This window comes from Geotrypetes seraphini, chromosome 5, assembly GCF_902459505.1.
Source record: "Geotrypetes seraphini chromosome 5, aGeoSer1.1, whole genome shotgun sequence".
Classification (NCBI taxonomy): Eukaryota; Metazoa; Chordata; class Amphibia; order Gymnophiona; family Dermophiidae; genus Geotrypetes; species Geotrypetes seraphini.
Genome location: NC_047088.1, coordinates 105,870,861 through 105,881,305, shown reverse-complemented (window position 1 = coordinate 105,881,305; position 10,445 = coordinate 105,870,861). Strand labels below are relative to the sequence as shown.

Sequence of the window (10,445 nt, the reverse complement as noted above, 5' to 3'; positions counted from 1 at the left end):
GGGGGGGGGGGGGACTACAATTCCCAACAGCCTCCGCTGAACAACGTGCCGGCGCACAGTCAATTTCCTATCGCAAGCAGGCCGAAACGGTGTGGGGAACTGCATCCCCATGAGGTGAGATCGTTTTGTACGATGCAGAATGTAATATACTAGAGAATGACACGGGGACAAATTTGTCCCCCGTGGGATTTATCTCCATCCCTGCAAACTAAGATTTTAAAGTGTTCGAGGCTTATGCAGATAGGGACAGGACGTTGATGTAGATATAGATCCCAAATTTGTCCTCGTGTCAATTCTCTACAAACTCCTATTCCTTTGAGGAGGAAGAGAGGATGGTAATCACGCAAAATATATTTAAGAGTCTTTTCTGACCAGCCAACCATCAACTGTGCACCTCTGCCTTGCTGAGGTCTCCAGCATTTCCCCTTCCCTGCAAGAGGTCCAGTATCTCTCCTGGAGTGGAGGAGTAGCTTAACGAGTACTGCAGCGGCTGGGAAACTGGGTTCAGTTCTCACTGCAGCTCCCTGTGACTCTGGGCAAGTCACTTAACTCTCCCATTTTCTCAGGTATATCATATGTAAACTGCTTTGGGTGTAACCACAGAAAAGTGGTATATATATCGAGTCCCACCCCCTTTCCTTTCTAATCAGGTGAGGCTCTGGCCCATGTCGTCATTGGCTTCTTACTCCCATGAGCATATTTGGGGGGCTTATTTTACCACGACCTTCCACTGTTCTGAATGGTGCAGCCTCTATCCAACCTCCTCCTTCCCACGGAGTTGGGCATCACTCTTGTCCATCTGCTCCCTCTGCACCACAGTTCTTCAGTATATTGAAAAGGCTTCTGGGGCAGGCCGAAGGCAGCAGACACACTGCACTGATGCTGCAGGTAGTACTCTGAATACTGAAGAACTGCAGCGCGGATGGAGACAGACAGGGGAAAGCGATACCTGGCCCCGGAGGGGGGGGGGGAAGAGGCCATACTACCATGATTTCAGACCCAACTGGGATGGGGGTGTTGGAGATAGCACTCATGGGAGGAGGGGTTGGAAGGTGAGAAACAGATAAATATCCATGTGTGTGTGGGAGTTAAGGGAGGGAGAAGGGGATGGGGTTGGTTGGTTGGAAGGAGAGAGAAAGATAAGCACTCATGGCAGGGGCCTAGGGAGAGATGCTACCATGAGGAAGCTTTTGGGGAATAGGGGGGGGGAGAGACACACACATGCTGGGATTGGAAGGGGGAGATAGAGAAAGACAGTGGATCCAGGGAGGCAGTGAAAAAGGCTATTGGGAATAGAATATAGAGAATGGCCTTGAAGACAGATGGAGCTGGGACTGATAGGGTGATGAGCTGTAGTGGAGGATGGATGAGGGCTAAAAGGGTACAGAATATGGGAATGGGGAACTAAGGAAATAGGTGAAAGGTGGGGTGTGGGACAAGGGTGCAACTGGTAGGAGGCAGGGCAGGTGAGGCAGGGGCTTAGTGGGTTGGTAGGGGTGGGCACAAAACCAAAGTTGGCCTAAGGCACCACATCCTCTTGAGCTGACCCTTCCTCTGTCCACTAAAATGTCCAGCATCCCGGTCCCTGCCACTGTCACCTTTCATGGAACTAAGCTTACATGAAAGCGAAGTGCAATGATGGGCCTTTGAGCATCCCTGGGCTTTCTTGAATTTGTTACAGAGTTTATGGTGCTTCTATTCCCTTTTTCTTCCCTTTCAAAAGAAGCCCTATTGATAATTCAGGAGGTGGAAAAAAATTCCAGCACAAAGGAGTCATGTGGGAGTCTGGAATGAGTAAACTAAGGAAGCAGAATCATCAGTGGTGGGTAATAACAGGAAATCTAAGACTGTTGTTCCTAGATTGTGGGTCATACCACTCTAATTGAGGTCACATGTAGAGAATGACATGGGGGAAAACATTTGTCCCTGTCTCCGCCCCATCCTCGCGAGCTCAGCCCTGTCCCGCCCCCGTGAGCTTGGTGCCCATCCCCGCAAGCTCGGTCCCTGTTTCCACCCCGTCCCCGTAAACCATCTGATTATATCCACACAAGCCTTGAATAGTTTTATACTGAACTTAAAGTATAAAAAGAAACAATTGTCATTTTATAAATCAAAGTTCTGGCTGCCGAACTAGAGGAAGAGATCTTCAGCTGGCAGGGCTTTGTTTATAAATGTTTATCAACACAACTAATGTACTACTTTATCCTAAAGCAAAAAAAAAAAGAAAAGATATAGAATCTTTTTTTTTCTACCTTTGTTGTCTGGTTTCTGCTTTCCTCATCTTCTCATCAATTCTATTCCTTCCATCCACTCTGCCTTCTCTCTACCTCTTCTATATGAAATCTACTCTTCTATGCTTCTACCAGAAATGCTTCTCCCCCCCTGGGGGGGGAGGTGGAGGGAGAGATGGAAGGGAGAGGCAGTTTCTGGTAGAAACATAGAGCACATGCTGGATTGGGGAGACAGATACCAGATCTGAGGGGAGGAAAGGAAGAAAAGATGCTAAAAACCACCTGGGGGAAGGAAGGAAAGATGGAAGGGAAGATGATGCCAAACTATGGGGGGAAGCGAAGGGAAGAATATGGGTTGGTCTGGCACCCATATTCTTCCCTTCGCTTCCCCCCATAGTTTGGCAACGTCTTCCCTTCCTTCCCCCAGGTGGTTTTTAGCATCTTTTCTTCCTTTCCTCCCCTCAGATCTGGTATCTGTCTCCCCAATCCAGCATGTGCTCTTTTTTCTTTATCCCCTCCTACCATCCAGTATGTGTTCCCTTCTCTCTCTCTCTCCCCACCCCACTTTCTTTCAGCGTCTTCTTCCCTCTCCTCCTACCCACTAACATGCAGTGTCTGCTCCTCCCTCCCCTCCCCCTCTCCACTTCTTCCAGTGTGTTCCCCTTTCTCTCTCCTACCACTTCCATGCACGCGTTGCCTCACTTATCACCCCTCGTGATCATGTGGTCCAGCAGCCTCCTGCCTCCTTCCTTCCTCCCTCCATATCGCCACAATCCGGGCACCTCCCTCCCTTTCCTTCGCTGGTGATTTTCATTTTTCTGTTTCCAAGCAGCCTGAGCCTTTTCTCAAGTCGCATGCGACTGCACTGAAACTTTTCCTCTGACGCAACTTCCTGTTTCCGGTTGATTCAGAGAAGTTTTAGTCAGCCGTGCGTGACTTGTTTAAAGGCTCGTGCTGCTCAGAGATAGAAAAATGAAAATCATCAGCGAAAGGGAAGAGAGGGAGATGTCTGGACCGCGGCAATCGGGAGGAAGGAGATAGAGAGCTGCTGGACCGCGCAGTCAGGAAGGGTGATCAGTGAGTCAATACGCACAAAATACTTAACTCCGGGGACAAGGCCATTCACCGCTCCACGGGGTGGTGAATGGCCTTGTTCCCATACCCGTGGCAACCAGTTTTTTTCCTCCCCATTTTAGCAGGTTACTCGTGTCTATCCATGGGTAACAATCACCGTGCCATTCTCTAGTCACAAGTAACAGGTTGCTCCCCTCCCCATCTTGCTTCAACTGTCTGATACTTTTGTCAGTATTGTTCACAATCTACATATACCTTGACTCACTGTGCTCAATTGGATTTCTTCTTAACTTTTCTATTGTACTTTCAGCTTATCCTCTATTGGTGTGAATGAATGGCATAGTGGCTAGAGCAGCTGCCACTGTACCTCCTTGTGCCTCTGGGCAAATCACTTAACACTTCCTTGCCCCAGTACAAAGTAAGTACCTATCTAAAATATGTAAACTGCTTTGATTTTAATCAGACAAAAAAGCAGTGTAAGTCTCATCCCCTTTACTTTTATTGGTTCTTCTATCGCTATTCCATTATCAGCATACTTCAAGGCTTAGGGGTCCTTTTATCAAGCCACACTAGCGGGGTTAGTGCGTCGGACATTTCATCACACGCTAACCCCCGCGGCCGGCTGAAAAACTAACGCCTGCTCAATGCAGGCGCTAGCGGTTAGCGCAGCAGGCGGTTTAACGTGCATTAAACCCCTACCGCAGCTTGATAAAAGGACCCCGAAGTCCTGAGCCCGCTTCTTTTAATTTAATGTGGTGTCTTATATACCACTAAATCTCCCAAAGGATTTGAAACGGTTAACAAAACAATTACATTGACTTAAGTAAAGGCCAAAAATCTAATCAGATACTTTGAACTTCCTTCTCTGTCCCAACAGGCTCACAATCTAACAATACTACATATGAAAGAAATAATTACTTATATTTACCTATAAAAAGAGAAGGAAGAGGGAAAAGATAATACAATAAATTCAATACTATAGGTGCGTAAAAGGCTCTATATATTTATTTTCTAGGTGCTTTGTTTTTTTTAAAGGCTTTCATTAATGATGTTCATCAAGTCGCTAGGACTCAAACATGAGTCGATGGCATCTAACATAAGTATTTTAGATCCAGAACAAAGATTTACTGTTTATATTAATTTTTGTCCTGGATCTAAAGTTATTAAGATCCAGAACAAAAAATTTAGGGGTCCTTTTATCAAGCCGCGCTAGTGGGGTTAACGCGTCGGACATTTCATCACACGCTAACCCCTGCGGCCGGCTAAAAAAACTAATACCTGCTCAATCAGGTGTTAGCGGCTAGCATGGCAGGTGGTTTAACGCGTGGTATTACGCAAGTTAAACCTCTACCGCAGCTTGATAAAAGGACCCCTTAAAGCCTATTATCAGATTGTAAAAGTTTCAAGTTTTTATTATATTTGATTTACTGCTAAAAGAGCCTAAACAGTTTCCATGTATAAAATATAAAATAGGGAAGACGTACAGGGATTGTTAAAAATAATGAACAGACGTACTTGACACAAGAAGAAAAAACAAATAACGGATACATCATAAATTAAAAAGAGAGGGGAAAGGGACAAACCAAGAGGGTCAGTGGCAGTAGATTGCTGATGAGAAGAGTGGAAGGAAAGGAAGAGAAAAAAGATGAAAAAACAGGAAAGGGAGAGGAGGAGAGAAAAAACATTTTACAGAATGGGGTTCAGATGAGTGTCGTAATCCTAAGTATCAAAAGTGTCTACAATACAATGTTTGTCATGCTATGTTTGCCATACAATGCTCATCATGCTGTTTCACCATACCAAATTGTTATGCTACGTTTTATCATGTTTTGTTAACCGTTATGCCATCCCTGTCAGACAATGTCCTGCTATGCCATGTTTGCCAATACCTTGAATAAAAACACTTTAATATGTATGTAAACTTGTAACCTTTTCTGAGCTCCCCTGGGAGGACAGAATAGGAAACAAAATAAATAAACAAATTAGCATTGCTATACTGATGGCTGCAAGATCTACACCTCTTCTCCAAAGTTTTTATCAAGATTCCAGTCCCAAATTTCAGCCTGCTTGCCAGACATTGCCACTAATGTCCTACCATTATAGCAAAGACTGAATTTCTGGCCTTTGTCTTTAGATCTGCTTTCCAGTGGAATAGGTGAGAGAGTCTAGACAAGTGGGCAGTGTCCCCATGGCTGTGGGTGCCATCTGTAGAAGGAATCCAGGTTGGATTTTTATCTGTGCCTCCTCTGTATTTCGCTGAGCTCCTTAGCTCCACCTACAGTTTATCCCTTCTGCACACATGCCTGCAGAAGTGTGTTTGTTTTGCTCTTTACATTTTATTATTTTATTCAATGTTTTTAGTCCTTATTTCTTCGGGATTCTTGTGCTCGGAGAGTTTCTTTTGCTTTGCCTGCATTGAGAACACACAGACATTTGTCTGTAGCTGATAGGCCAATCCCAGTGGGTACCTGTTAGCCGTTTTCTATGGAACTCGGGGCCGTCCCTGAAGTTGTCTCACCTACTGTTAAACAGGGGTTGAGCACAGACTGTTAGGCACCCTTAGGAGGCTCAAGTTTATTTAAAATTTCTTATACAACTTAATCAAACCTTCTAAGCGGTGTACAAAAATGTTAAAACCACCTATTAACTAAAATACAGTTTAAAAACACACAACAATACTAGGGAAAGTACTAACTTTAAAAGACTTAAAAAAAATATTTTACAAACAGACAAGAGGGAAAGAAGGCCTAGAACTACAATATGTAAAGAAAAAGAAAACATGTAAGGGAAAAAAACAATAGGGAGGGGAGCAGGTATTAAGAATCCTTCTAGGTACTAGGTCGTCCTTAAAAGGACAGTTAGGTTTGGAAAGCATCAAGGAAGAGAAATGTCTTTAATTTCAACTTAAAGTCTGTTAGTGTAAGTTTTTCGCGTAGGTTTGGAATACTGTTCCAAAGAGAGGGGGCACTAACAGAAAAAATTGTAGACCTTAATGTATTTATATGTTTCAGTGATGGGATAGTAAGAAGGTTTTGAGCTGTAGATCGTAAAGTCCTTGTAAGGTTGTAAGGGATAAGTAAGTTATTAATGAATTCTGGCTGGTTGTTTTCTCTGGTTTTAAATGTTAATAAAATAATTTTATGGGTGATTCTGTGTTGTATAGGCCAGTAGCCTATGTCAATTGCCAGGAAAGTGCCAGGAGCAATTCTTTAGCTCAGAAGGCCCACCTTCTCTTTCTGTAGGGAGTATGCCACCTCCAGGCACACTCAGCAGCGCATGTGGAGGGAGTTGACATTATTCAGGCCGACTTCCTCAGCAGACAGCCCTTGGATCAGGGTGTCTGGGATTGGACCCAGCAGTGTTCTGTGCCATTGTACGGCACTGGGGTAGGTCCCACTTCAACCTCATGGCCACATCTAAGAACTTGAAAGTAGATTGATTCTTCATTCGAAGGTCCAAGCTCAGAAGCAAAAGTTTCAACACACTGGTGCAGCAGTGGCCTCATGGACTCCTCCTGTATGTCTTTCCTCCCTGGCCCATGATAGGCTAAGTCTTTTGGCGGATCTAGGACCCTCTGGGCCGTGTTGTTCTGGTGGCTCCAGACTGGCTTTGCAAGCCATGGTATTCAGATCTCATGCATCTTTGCTGGGGTCGAGGCCTTCTATGGAGTGTCAATCCTGACCTACTTCTGCAGGGTTCAGTCTGTGAGGAGAACCCGGGTCGCTTTGCTCTTACGGCATGGCTCTTGATCGTGCAGCTTTAGACCACATAGACTCTTCTTTTTTTTTTTTTTTTTTTTATTTATCAAGTTTTCATCATTATCATTTACAGATAATATTAAAGAAAGGAAAATCACAAGTAAAACATAACTATTACTAACATTAGACATCTCACTAGTTCCTCAAGTCCACATAAATGGGAGAAAGTATCCTAATAATCTAAAGAAATCAATCAATATTAAATATAATCCTTGATCAAAGATCAACATTAATGGTGCATCAATATTTTAAACTCCAAATATTAATTCACGTGATGTCTACCTAACTTCATTAAGTTGTAAAAATTGTTCCAACTGAATCGAGTCCCAATATACATATTCAATATCTTTAAATGTAATTAAGCATTTACAAGGAAATTTTAAATAAAAGGTGGCTCCCAAATCCAACACTCTTGATTTCAAAGCTAAAAAAGCTTTTCTCCTCAATTGCGTGGCTTGGGCCACATCTGGAAAAATCAATACAGTATCACCACAAAATTTCACTTGCTTATTCCGAAAATAAGCTTTCATTATTAAAGATTTATCAATTTCTCTTGCACATGTTATCAATAGGGTAGATCTAGTTTGAATTCTATCTTGAGAGTCCTCCAAAAAACCAGTTAAATCAAAATCAATTTGTTCCAACTGATCTACACCCATTTCTACGGGAATTTTCTTTCTCTGAGGGATGTAATATAAATTAGTTATGGGCAAATTCTCTGCGTCAGTTAATCCCAATATTTCCTTAAAGTATTTCCGAATCAATATTTCTGGGGATAGTAATTGAGTTCTTGGGAAATTAACTAACCGTAGGTTTTTTGCTCTTTGTAAATTTTCCATTTTTTCAAATTTCATATGAGTAATATGAGAATCTTTAACAGTTGTTGAGGTCACTGCTTGCAATGTAACCACATGAGACTCAGTTGTTCTAATACATTTTTCCATAATTTTTAAATTAGAATCAACATTTTCCAGCTTATCAATTACCTCCTGCGAAAATCTTACATCTTGAGTCACCACTGACTTTAATAACCCCTCCATTCTAGTATTTATTTGCCAAAGATCTTTAAGCGTAACTTCCTGTGGCTCTACCTGGGAGTCACTTGCAAGTAAAGCCTCATCCTGAAATGATAAGGCTTTAGGTATGGCCCCATAAATTAATGAGGACAACCCCTGTTGCACAGGTACTCCTATAGGTTGAGAACTGGAACCTAAGTTAGGATCCAAACCTACTGGAACATTTGGTGGAGGCGGTGGAGTTCTTCCTGGGGGACTAAGAGACGCCCCTGATAGCGAGTCAACTCCCTGACTTTGGCCCAAGGCACTGGTTGAAACAAGGTGTCTCTCTATGGGACCAGGCAAATTAGGTGTTGATACTTTTGGTTTCCCCTTTCTTTTCCCCATAGTAATTCACAAATACATACAGTTAGTGCTGCTTCCCTTGTCTCCAAGGGGCTCCCAAGGGGCTGGCCCCTTAGGGCACGCCCCTTTGGCCACGCCCTGCGGCCGCGCGCCACAGTCGCGGCGTCCCTTTCACTGGCAATGAAAGGACCCGCGTGACGTCAGGGCAGCTATCCCCGCAAGTGCCTGCAGAGATCTGTTCCCGACGCTCTGACTCAGGCTGTTAGGTGAGTGCTGCAATCCTGGACCGATATAGTCCACCACTTCTGGCACCTCAGAATAGAATAATTCCTCCAGAGAAATGCAGTCGCGGCGTCCCTTTCACTGGCAATGAAAGGACCCGCGTGACGTCAGGGCAGCTATCCCCGCAAGTGCCTGCAGAGATCTGTTCCCGACGCTCTGACTCAGGCTGTTAGGTGAGTGCTGCAATCCTGGACCGATATAGTCCACCACTTCTGGCACCTCAGAATAGAATAATTCCTCCAGAGAAATGCAGTCGCGGCGTCCCTTTCACTGGCAATGAAAGGACCCGCGTGACGTCAGGGCAGCTATCCCCGCAAGTGCCTGCAGAGATCTGTTCCCGACGCTCTGACTCGGGCTGTTAGGTGAGTGCTGCAATCCTGGACCGATATAGTCCACCACTTCTGGCACCTCAGAATAGAATAATTCCTCCCACATAGACTCTTCTGATGTGGTTCTTGGCACTCTTCTCTTGTCAAAGAAAGCAACTGTTATATCTGCTTCCGCTTCGGCGTTGAAGACTTTCCAGCATTGGTGTGCTCAAGACCAAGCGAAGTCATATTCTGCTCCACTTTTGGTGGTACTGACCTTTCTCCAAGCTGGTCTTGCTCAAGGCTTCCCTTCGGGTCCAAGTTGCTGGGCTCTCTTGTTTTCGATCCCGGGGCCATTCTTCGTCTTTGGCATCTTGCCTTGGCGTTGCTAGATTTCTGAAAGAGGCTCTTCGCTTTGGACCACCGGTTAATCTGACATTCTCTTCCTGAGACCTCAACCTGGTGCTGTCTAGTCTATCCAAGACTTTCTTTGAGCCCTTTTGGGATGCTTCCCTCTTGGACTTGACACTCATGGCAGTTTATTCTGATCGCTGTTCCATCAGTGAGGCATGTCTATGGATTCCAGCCTCTTTCTTGCAGTGAACCATTCCTCTGATCTCGGAGATAGGGATTTCCTTGTGCATAGTTCCTTTCTTCCCGCTGAAGATGGTTTCGACTTTCCATATTGATTAGGGAGTTTGCTTGTTTTTCTGCCTACTGGTTTAAAGACACAGGATCATGTTTTGAGGAACCTAAATAGGCTTCTTTGCTTTCTGGACCATTTGCTTTCTGACCATTTGTTTGGGCTGACTCATTCTGTCAAGTGGGATGCTCCCGCTTCTAAGGCCATGATGTGGACCTGGTTCCAAGGTTTCCTAACCAAACGATCTTATCAAGTGGTCCATGAAGGAAATTACTCTGAACCCTGGAAAAGCTCCTCGGGAGTCCCACAAGGATCCCCCCTATCTCCCACCTTGTTCAATATATACATCTCTTCTCTAGGCCATCTTTTACAAAAGCTTAACCTAACTTATTATATATACGCAGACGACATCTCCATATTAATACCAATAACAAATGTGACCTCAACCAACTCAAAACATATCTCCTCCATCATGCTCGAAATAGAAAAATGGACTTTAAACTTCAAACTGAAATTAAACTCAGAAAAGACAAAGATTTTCCTTGCTAACCCAAACGAGAAAATCTCCGCAACTACAATATATGTAAACGGCCATGATCACCCAATACTAAAAACCATAAAAATACTGGGAGTCACTCTGGATACCCACCTGTCCCTGACCGAGCACATAAACTCGGTGACTAAAAAATGCTTCTTCATCCTTTGGAAACTGAAAACCATAAAAAAATACTTCGACCCGTTATCCTTCAGAATATTGGTACAATCACTGATTTTATCCACCCTGGACT

At 44.1% G+C, this 10,445-nt stretch overlaps 1 protein-coding gene across 3 annotated transcripts in view; it reads left to right on the top strand.

Moving 5' to 3' along the window:
• Positions 1-10: 10 nt before the first annotated feature.
• PUS3 (pseudouridine synthase 3) overlaps positions 11-10,445 on the top strand; it is a 30,999-nt gene continuing 20,564 nt past the window's right edge. The window contains exons 1-2 of one of the 3 annotated variants that reach the window (XM_033947156.1): positions 11-114; positions 3,616-3,723. The gene's annotated coding sequence lies outside the window, so the exon portion shown is untranslated. Of the gene's footprint in view, positions 115-221; positions 567-3,615; positions 3,724-10,445 lie in introns of those variants that run through there. The other 2 variants (XM_033947157.1, XM_033947158.1) reach the window with 2 other exon arrangements.